Here is a 10,119-nt window from a genome sequence, read left to right on the forward strand (position 1 = left end):
TCTATATGTTAGTTTTCATAAAGTAAAAAGGAAGTTGCAAATTCTGATGTTCATAAGTAGGTTGAGTATATGAGAGAAAGTTCTAGTCAATTTAGAATAAAAAAGTTCTTTGCAGACACTCCAGTGAGATTCAAATGTAACAAAAATTAAAGCAGGCTATGAAACAGGACTGGGAGGCAGCTGACAAAGCGTCAAGAATGCCTTCATTCACAACTACTCTTATAAAGAAGTACAATTGCATTCTCCAATACAGATTCCTTGCATTTCCTTGGATAACTTAACAGGTGCTACTGAAATAATAAAACAGAACCTTGCATATTTGCCTGGTTTTCTCCAGTAAAATGGCTTGACTATATGTCAGGCTGACATTTTGAACAACAGTATAGTTTCCTCCTTGATAATAGAGACTTCCAGTACCTTCAGTAATGCCCCTCAGACTTCATTTGATTTACAGATTCCTTTCAATTACTTTTACAGTACAGTCCTCTAAAAGTCTGTTTGGATAGGACAATGAGAGTCTGATGTCACAGACTGTAAGGTTAAGCTCCTCTGCAGCCCCATAAGGGAGCACCTGCAAGGCAAGGGCAGATGGAGACCACAGGTTACACCTTGTCCTTGTTACTTCCAGATCCATCTCAGGAGACAACAGTCCACTAGAAGTCAACTCTGCAAGCACAGAGGAAGGTGGGAACCAAGACAAAGTCTCAGAAGAAGGGATACTTTGCCTGGCAACCTGAGAGCTATCCCAGAAGTGTGAGATATACTATGGGATGCAGGGAAGGCATTTCAGGGCTTATTATGGGATATTAGTAGGAAGAATCAAAGGAAAACATAGATCAAAGTGATTTTGGGAGGAATAAGTATGGAAAAATTGAGGGATAAGAGGATAAAAGGGGCCAGCTGTTGTCTGATGCACTTATTTGGCTAAGTCACACCTCTGAATGGTGTAGTCTTCCTTTCTTCTGGTTTAATTTCCTTTCTTTGGGCAAGGCACTCTGTATTTGTGATGCATATATGTGCATATTGGAGTCTGAGTGCCAGCATGAGGACTCAGATGATGGGTAGTCAGAGGGTCCATGAGTCCCTGGTGAGTCAACTGAAGACTGGAGCACGCTGACTTCAGACCCCTCTGGAGAGGAAACCTGTTCTATAAGCCTCTGAGGACTCACGTATGCTCAGTTTTCATAAATGCTCACAGATTCGATCCTCTTTCACCAAGGGTAAGCATTCCTTGTTCCAGCCTTTCACTCTAGTTACTGGGTCCTTACATTTCTGAAGGCTTGAAATTGTTCAAACACTCACATTAACACTGGCAACTGCTTGTGAGGCTTACTAGCATGAGCCTTAGCTATTGAGCAATTTGCTCACAGTGAAAAGGCCACTTAAACTTGAAAAAGTTTTCAAGAAAACTTGAAAAAGTTTTCAAGAAAACTTGAAAAGGTCAATTTAAACTCAACTCATGCCTATACAGCTGAGATGTCTTTCAAACACCAAATTCCTTCCTGCTGTAATTTAATCATAAATTTAAACATAGTACCTGTGACATAATTGCATAGCTTCTGCAGCAGCTGTCCCCTCATCCAGCAAAGATGCATTAGCCACATCCATTCCTGTGATATCACACACCATGGTCTGGTAATTTAGCAGGCTCTCCAGTCTGCCCTGGGAGACCTCAGGTTGGTAAGGAGTATACTGGGTAACCCTGTAAGGAAAGAATTCAAAGTCTGGGTAACAGAATACCTAACAGGCTTATACCATTAAGAAACAATGACAACAACAACAACAACACAAACAACCCAAAATTATATTGTTGAGTATGATCCACCAATTAGAAAATCTGTTAGGAAACATTTATTTTTAGGTTGTTGTAATTTATTATTCTTCTGAAAACCTGAGGGTATCTCCTTACTTCATTCTGACTTGGCTTTTTACAGATGAATTATCTTCCTCCATTTTGAAAAGAGAAATTACTTCTAAAGTTGTCATAGGATTGCTTACTGGAGAAGAGAAAGGTGTAGTAGGATCAGAATGTGGGAGAACTGAGTCACGTCACTGTGTCTGAACAAGCATGCTTATTTCAAGCATATCCAAGTATTGTTGCTATCTGTCAACATGCTGTTTCTGAAATCTTGTGCTTGCCAAGCACTCTGCACTCACGGGAGGAAAGGCACTTGGCACTTCTCAGGTTCAGGCTTAGTAACACACCACTTCTTGAGAATGGACAATTAGCATAAGGGAACTGCAAGTAGGCAGTTTTAAAAGGATTTCTATTCACAGGTTATAATCAAATAGTTTTTAAATGAAGTTTCTCCATTCTTTGTTGTTTTATTTTCTTTAAATCTATTCTTAAACTAAGCAGCTGTAAATTTGATAGTTCTCAATCCTACTGCTCCAGCGGAGAAAGGATAACACATCAGATAAATGCTATGTTTTTGAATGCTAAAAATGTTGAAATAAAAATTACCAATTTCAGTAAGGACACAAAGTTCAACAGTGAAATCTTTAATTCCAGTACTAGTGCAAATAACCATGGATCATGTTTAACAGTTTCACTAGTGAAGAAATCTTCAGTAAAACTGAAACATTTATTTAAACACATAATCTTTTCTTTAAAGATTGATTGGCACTGTTCAAGCATCTAAATACTTTCACAAAATAACGATACTTCTCCACAACTTCTTCAAATAAAACAGCTGGTTTTAGTCTGCAATCCAACTCCTGCCTGAATATTTATGACAATCTTTACTTCACATTAAATGATGTTCCTAAAGTCATTTACAAGTCAAATCCTTAAAAGTAAAACTCATTTTTGAAGTAAACATTTGCACAGATCAAATCTAAAAAGTACACTAAACTATCTCTCTGTCAAAACAACATTAAAAAAAAGCCAAAAAACAAACCAACCAGCACCTCTCTTCTGCCTAGGTTAGTGGCTACTTTGCATGTGGAAGTTCAATAGCATCAACATTCAAATTAAATTTCTGTAATGACAAGGAATACAAACTGCAAACTGCCTTCCCCCCCCCACCAAGAAAATTGGAGGAAAATACCATCTCCAGTTGATATCATTCAGGACCAAAACTGCTTCTGCAGACCTGGGCTCAGAAGTTCACAGTGACAGATGGGTCATGACACAGGAAACTTTCCATGGGAAGCTAACAAAGTCTTTCTGAAGCCTGTGTCAGACCAGTCAGGAGTTTGATATTAAATGGCTGTCACTTTTGTAGCTATTTCAAACATGTTTGGGTTTTTTTTCACTCTTTGCCTCATTCTGCACTCAGAAACATTTACATAAATATCAATTTCAAGACACTGAGGAAGGTTTAGAAAGACACTTAAATACTGTGTCCCTGCAAGGCTGGCATCGTCAGACTGGCATCAAAGCAAGCTGTATCCAGGAAGCACGCTTTCAGCCCACGTCTAGGCTGCTGATCAAAAATTCTGCTTTACAAAGGAGCAGTTTTTGTACATAGGAGCTGGGGTTGTTTTAGGTTTAACAGGAAAACAGATACATTAACTGCAAAAATAACAATTACAGCTTCTTTATGCTAAAGTTAGCTCTTGCTTCTACTTTACCTTAAAATATCTCCTTTGGGAAATACTAATGAAATGGCAGAATGTGTATAGACTCCATTATCAAAAAACACTCAGTGAAGCAGTTCTTGATTAGTACTTGCAAGTGCACAGTCAATAAGATGTGAGAGTATGTCTAAGTTGTTTCCTAAAATACAGTCAAAACATTTCACCATATATCTCCTACAGTAATTTCTTCTATAGTCTTATTAAATCTCTGGAAAGTTATTGTACTCATAAGCAACATAATACTTCCACTATAACATAAGTTCTTGAAGTTTTAGACATCCACAACACGAATCTCATGTATTGTCAGAGCTGGCGTTTATTTGTATTTCCAGTCACAGAGGTTTCTTTTTGAGATCTGACAGTAAAGTAACAGGAATGTAAAGTAAAGACAGACCTCTAGCATAATTTCAAACCAACCTACATAAGCAGTATCTTATTTGTGGGTTCGAGAAAGCAGGATGGTCCTGTGATAGGCATGGAGACATGCCAGTTTCCAGTCAAAGCACAGACACTGAATTTCCTGCCAATTTGGCAGTCTGTGAGTTGCTTGTGCAGCTTTCTGTACTTAGTCTGCAAGAGGAAGATAACTGCTTAAAGTTTGTATCATATACAGTAAATTTTACAATGCAATGCATGAGAGCTAAGTACTACTGCCTACTATGTTACAAAGGTGATGTTAAGATTGCTGATATCCTTGGTACGATTACTTTACTTTTACATACTTTATATCTGTGGATAAAAAAGATAGAAAGTACTTTGGAGATCTCTGCACCATGTTCCACTGCAAATGTTACAAAATGTCTCACAGATTTTCAAGGGGCTGAAAGATACGCAAATATTGTGCTCTAAAAGTAATGCCTCCTATTTTATTACATCGTACCACAGCATCAAAGGTGTATGTTCATGGCAGGACAACAGAGGTTGAATTTTCCCACCAACGTTCAGTTACACTGGGAGTCCGGCTGGACAAAAAGGAAGCAGCGCATGTTTGGAGTCTGGAAGGCCAACTTTATCCTGGGCTGCATCAAAAGAGGGGGTGGCCAACAGGTCAAGGAGATTCCATCTGAAGTACTATGTCCAGGCTTGGGGTTTCCAGTACAAGCAGTTCAGCTGCAGGTTGGGTCCAGAAGAAGACCATGAAGATGATCAGAGATCTGGAGCACCTCTTTCATGAAAAGCTGAAGGAACTGGGGAACTGTTTAGTTTGGAGAAGAGAAGGCTGCATAGGAGATCACATTATGCGTTCCAGTTCTTATGGGGAGCTTACAAGCAGATGGGGACTGACATTTTACACAGTCTGATAGTGACAGGACAAGGAGAACAGCTTCAAACAAAAATAGAGGAAATATATGCTAGATTTGAGAAAAAAATTATTTGCTCAGAGAGTCATGAAGTACAGGAACAAGTTGCCCAGAGAAGCTGTGGATGTCCAACCCTTGGAGGTGTTCTAAACCAGACTGGATGGGGCCTGGGGCAGCCTGAGCTAGTGGGTGGTAGCCCTGCTCATGGCAGGTCATTCAGACAAGGGGTCTTTAAGATCCTGCCAACCTAAGCCACTCTATGATTCTATTCTTTTGTTGCCATGCAACAGATGGCAGCAGAGGGACAAAATGGCATCTGACATGCAAATGCATAAGAAGCAAAGGCAAAGAACTGAATTCCTCCACACAGAAAAAATGGCACCCACTGACATTCACTGATGTTTGGTTAATGTTTCTGGAGACCAAACACTCAATGTGAGCACAGAGAGGTGGTGAGTGGTGTGTTTCAGCTGTGGTGACAGTGGGTCACCTCCACTGGTACAGGCTCAGCATACGCACTTTTGTTAATTGCTGGTGAGGATGTATAACTAATGGTGGTGACTATGTTGAAAAATAGAGCAAATTCTCGCTACAAAATACTATCAAATAGTGTTATTGTGCTCTTTGTATCTGTTATAGTAATGTAAATACTATGTTGTTTTGATATACCTTAATAAGAAACTCATATGTTAACAAAAAAGCCTAATCACCCTACAAGCTGATTATGAAGCCAAATATCCTTCATATCTTTAGTCATTCATTTATGTTCACATTATGCGACAAATATGAGTGCTACTAAGGCAAGAGTTCAGCACATTTGGTGTAAAAAAACTCATGTGAAAATGGGACATAGCAGAATAAATTCATTCAAGCCAGTAGACAGGTGGGGTATTTACGCAGTTGAGGGGCCTGTGCTGGATGTCATATAATGGGTAGTATGCCCCCAAACAAATCCCTCTGCCTGCACTCTCTTCTCTAAAGATAAAGCAAGTATACATACTGACCTGCTTCTTGTTTTAAAAAAAAAAAAGCAGACTAATATTTTTGTTCTTAACAACTCAGTAGTGTATGGAAAATACATCTAAGGCATCCATCCACTACTGGTATAGAACTGCCAGTTACAGAGTGCCAGGAACAAGGCATTGTTAGCAGCTAGTATCCAAGACCAAAAGCAAACCAAGTATCAAAAATAAATTTAGTCACTCTGTGACTAAATCATATGCCTCACCAGAAGACAGGAATTTTAGTTGCTGCATTCCAGTAAAACCCTGTTTCACTACAGAAGGTTTTCTGCTTATTTCCTTTGAATCAAAGTGTTTGTTGGATATAAAACTGTATAAAGAATATCTACCCAAAAGGTTTTGAAGTAGCTTCTTTAATGAATATGGATCTTTTTCAAATGGGATTCCGGCTTAAAAGGAAAGGATGCCCAATATTTTCTAATGCTACTAGGCAGTTAATTAGTGCATGGTACTGTCAGACAGTTTTATTTAAAACTAAGCTTATATTGCAAACAGAGATACTATACACTGTTGTCCTGATACTTCAGGAAGTTCTGCAACTCCAGCAGTGTTATTTTCTTAGCAGAACCTGAGATTTGGGAAGATGTTTCTGGCAAATTAAAAGAAAGCAGATCCACTACTGTAGATCAGGAGGTTCATTTTCAGCTGAAAATACATTGCTCAAAAATAATTTTCTCCTAAAATCCACCTTTGCATTTCCTACCTCCTTCTAGCAAATTCAACTGCTTCAAAAAACTGAAAGTCCTCCATTTCTGTGCTCACCGACTTCTACAAGAATTCTTTTTCAAATTCATCTTGCAAACTTTGCTCTAATGAGTGCCAAGCAGTCACATGAGAGAGCCAGAATTGGGCAGAAACAATAAACCTGCACTTGCAGCATTTCCCCGGCTCCATAATGCACACTGCGTTAACACTGATAGTTAAACACTCAGATGACATAAGCAGAGCTGTGATTTCTTTAAGCAGCCTCCATAAAGTCTGCATGTGAGAGAGCATTAGTTCCCTCACACTTTCCTTCTTTCTGTCCCCCCAGCAAACATAGTTCTTTTTATTCTTCTGCAGGTTTAGCTGTTAGGATTTTAGCTATGTGGTTTTACTGGACACTGCAAGAAGAGATTTCTGGATGCAATCTACCAGTCATTTTAATACTACTACATAATTTGTTAGGATTTCAAAACATACAGTTCCTTTTGGTCCACTTTCTACCATCTTTAGCAAGTGGTTATTTGTTGCACTCTACTGAAATACTTAGTTTACATATTTTGTAAAAGAGGACAGGAAGCCAAATAAAGTTCGGCTTATACACACTGCGTAGATTCCTTAAATACAAAAAAGTGCAACTCTGTAGTCAATTCAAAAGTCTGAGACACAAATAAAGCACTCAAACCAAATATTTCAAAGTCTTGAACGTCTGCAGATATAAATCCATATAAATGCAGATCCATTTATGGAAACTCATAAGATTTAGTATCTAAGAAGCAGTGATTTTTTACAACCTCTAAATATAAATAACCTTTAAAAACCGCTTCTATTAAAATCAAATTTACTTGGTAAGTAAGATGACCGTTACTGTCTTAATACAGTACAAAAAAAAAAAAAGATTGTCATTAACTTCAAATAAGGGAGCTTCCAAACGAAATGAGACAATGAAACGTACCAATGACATTCTGTGTGATGCAGTGAGACTCCACATCAATTTTAGTTTCTCTATTGCATGAGTTACAGTTCCTTAGAAAAATGTCAACAGTAAATGAATGTTTATAAACAAGCTTCAGTGCTTTTGTCAAGAAAAGACCATGAAGAGAAAAAAATTCCACTTTTATTTAATCTAACACTGTTTATAAAAGACAAATTAATGCACTGAAGTATTTCTTCTTTACATTTGAGAAAAGCCAAAACCAAATGAGTCCAATTCAAGTCCATAAGTCAGGCTTGTCTCAAAAAGCTAAACATCCACTGAATGATGAGATCAAAATGCCCTCTGTTCTTCCAAAAACGAATTATCAACTATCACTGTCTACCTATATTGAGGCACCAGTGGAGTCAATTATTTGTTCAGACAAGAACATACTTTGTGAATACAGATTCACTTTCTTGAAACTCTGCTTTCAGAAAGAAGAAAAAAAGGGGGGGAGGCGGGGAGGTTGAGGGAATAGAATTTTAAGATGAAAAGCCTCTGACATTTCCAAGGCTGCCTTCTAACTCATAAGAAAATAATAATCAAACTACTGCATATTTAATTACATTCAACCAAAAATGCAGTGGAAGAGGTTGCTGCTTTAGTTTTAAGCAGAAGCTTAAAGAATTGAAAGAATTCTTGAAAGTGAAAGAATTAAGTTCAAGAATTAAGTTTTTACACTTCCTTAAAGCAAACTGAAACATTCTTGGTTTGATAACTGTATATAGAAGTTGTGACTTCTAGGTCAATAATATTCTACTATCCTATGAAATATTTTACAGAAAATGTATCTTCTAAAGTGAAAGAATTTTCTTTCTTCTCTCTAGCTTCAATAACAGCAACACAGTTCCTGCATCTACATCCTATACTAGTACCTAATACAGAACAGCCTTAATGATAAAAATAGATTTGGGCCATATATGTCTGCAGTAGTTGCACGGTGAATTTCAAACATGTTCAAATTTTACAAATATGTATTTAGCAAGAAAATGTTGTTCATTACCATCCTGCATTCTCCAAAAGGTTCCGTGCAATGGGCTGTGGCACTGAGCAGTTGTAATAACCCATGCCTATATAGGACCTCCATATCTTGTTCTTGCTTGCTATGTTGTATAACTTCTCGAGGATTTCATTTTCACCTAATTGAGAAAAAACAACATCAGAAAACTTCAGTTACACATAACACTAACAGATTTTAACTAAATTGCCTTGTATGAAATATTCCCTCATATAGAAACTTACCAGGACTGACTGACATAGGAACAATAACAGAGTAAGGCCAAAATGTTAAAGCATATGGGAAAGCTTAAATTCTACAAAATATGAGCTTTTGTCCCCATTAATTTTAAGAAACAGCTGATATGGATACATCTGAACTTAAATATTTATATTACTTTTCCTCTATTGGCGTATCATATTAATCAGATCTGACAGCTCAGTCATAAATATTCCATTTTAGGCAGTTACTCACTTTTAAAATACCGAGTGCCCTAAAGAACAGAAATCTCCTTTTCTCAAGAAAATGCAGTTCCACCACTGTGAAAATGATGATGAGAGAAACATGTCTTGAGTTCTTTTTGCTTTAAGGCAATGTGCATTCCAGATTTTTTGCATAATGCGTTACAGTACATCTCAGAAGGGACCATTTATCAGAGAACTTTTTTCCCCCCTCTACAGACTTTAGATACTTTCCCTAAACAGTTGATAAAATTGAAAAGTTTTATTCATTCAATATTAAGTTTCCTTCATTGGTTTATTAAAAAAAAAAAAGTGAACACATTTCTAGCTTAAGAAATTCCATTCAAGATTAGCTTTGAAATCAGTCTGCCAATCTGGCTTAGCAATTACAATTGAACACTTTTGAAGTATCCAGATGAAAGGTGTACGCACGTCCTGTCTCTCCCAGCTACAGTCCAGTTTTGCTCTTGCTTCAACACGCTTCTCACTGATCATATGCCCATACAAAAATCGTGTCCTGCCAACTCCTCTAGCAAATAACTCTAACCAACACCAACCAAAAGGAAAGACTTACCAACTACCTTATTAAACTTAGTACTTGAGGATGCAGAAAGTGGTCAGTAAGCTTTGTAACATTATGAGGAGGGATAACCATGCCCAACCTAACAAACCTTGATGAAACTGGACACCAAGCCTCCTAGGTGAGGTGCTTGGAAAGATTTTTTTTCTAACTTTTCTCCAATTCTGACCCTGGAAACTGCTGTGCAGCAGCAATACAGTAGATGCACTAAGTTATTCTGTCTGTTCTGCATTGCAATCTGAAAAATCAGACTTTGGAATATGAGGCTATAAATCACCAACGCAGAAAAACTTGAGCCCTGGATATTTCAAAATTTCTTTCTCACTGTGGGTTACTCCACCAGAAGAGATCAATTATGTGATACTCTAGAATCTGTTGGCAAATTATTTTCCATAGAAAACATCAAGTTTGTGAATTAATATCTTCAGCAGATATAAGATACAATCACTTCATCTCTGACCTCAAAACTCGTATTTCCTCTTTTACTCCTAACATTTT

The 10,119-nt window shown here is 37.5% G+C and overlaps 1 long non-coding RNA gene across 1 annotated transcript; it reads right to left on the reverse strand.

Moving 5' to 3' along the window:
• Nucleotides 1–1,533: 1,533 nt before the first annotated feature.
• Nucleotides 1,534–8,742, reverse strand: LOC104915015. Its single transcript, XR_796211.2, has 2 exons — nucleotides 8,587–8,742; nucleotides 1,534–1,702 (listed from the first exon to the last, which is right to left on the reverse strand). It is a non-coding gene; the product is annotated as an uncharacterized LOC104915015 (long non-coding RNA).
• Between the last annotated feature and the right edge of the window lie 1,377 nt (nucleotides 8,743–10,119).

Source organism: Meleagris gallopavo, chromosome Z (assembly GCF_000146605.3).
Source record: "Meleagris gallopavo isolate NT-WF06-2002-E0010 breed Aviagen turkey brand Nicholas breeding stock chromosome Z, Turkey_5.1, whole genome shotgun sequence".
Classification (NCBI taxonomy): domain Eukaryota; kingdom Metazoa; phylum Chordata; class Aves; order Galliformes; family Phasianidae; genus Meleagris; species Meleagris gallopavo.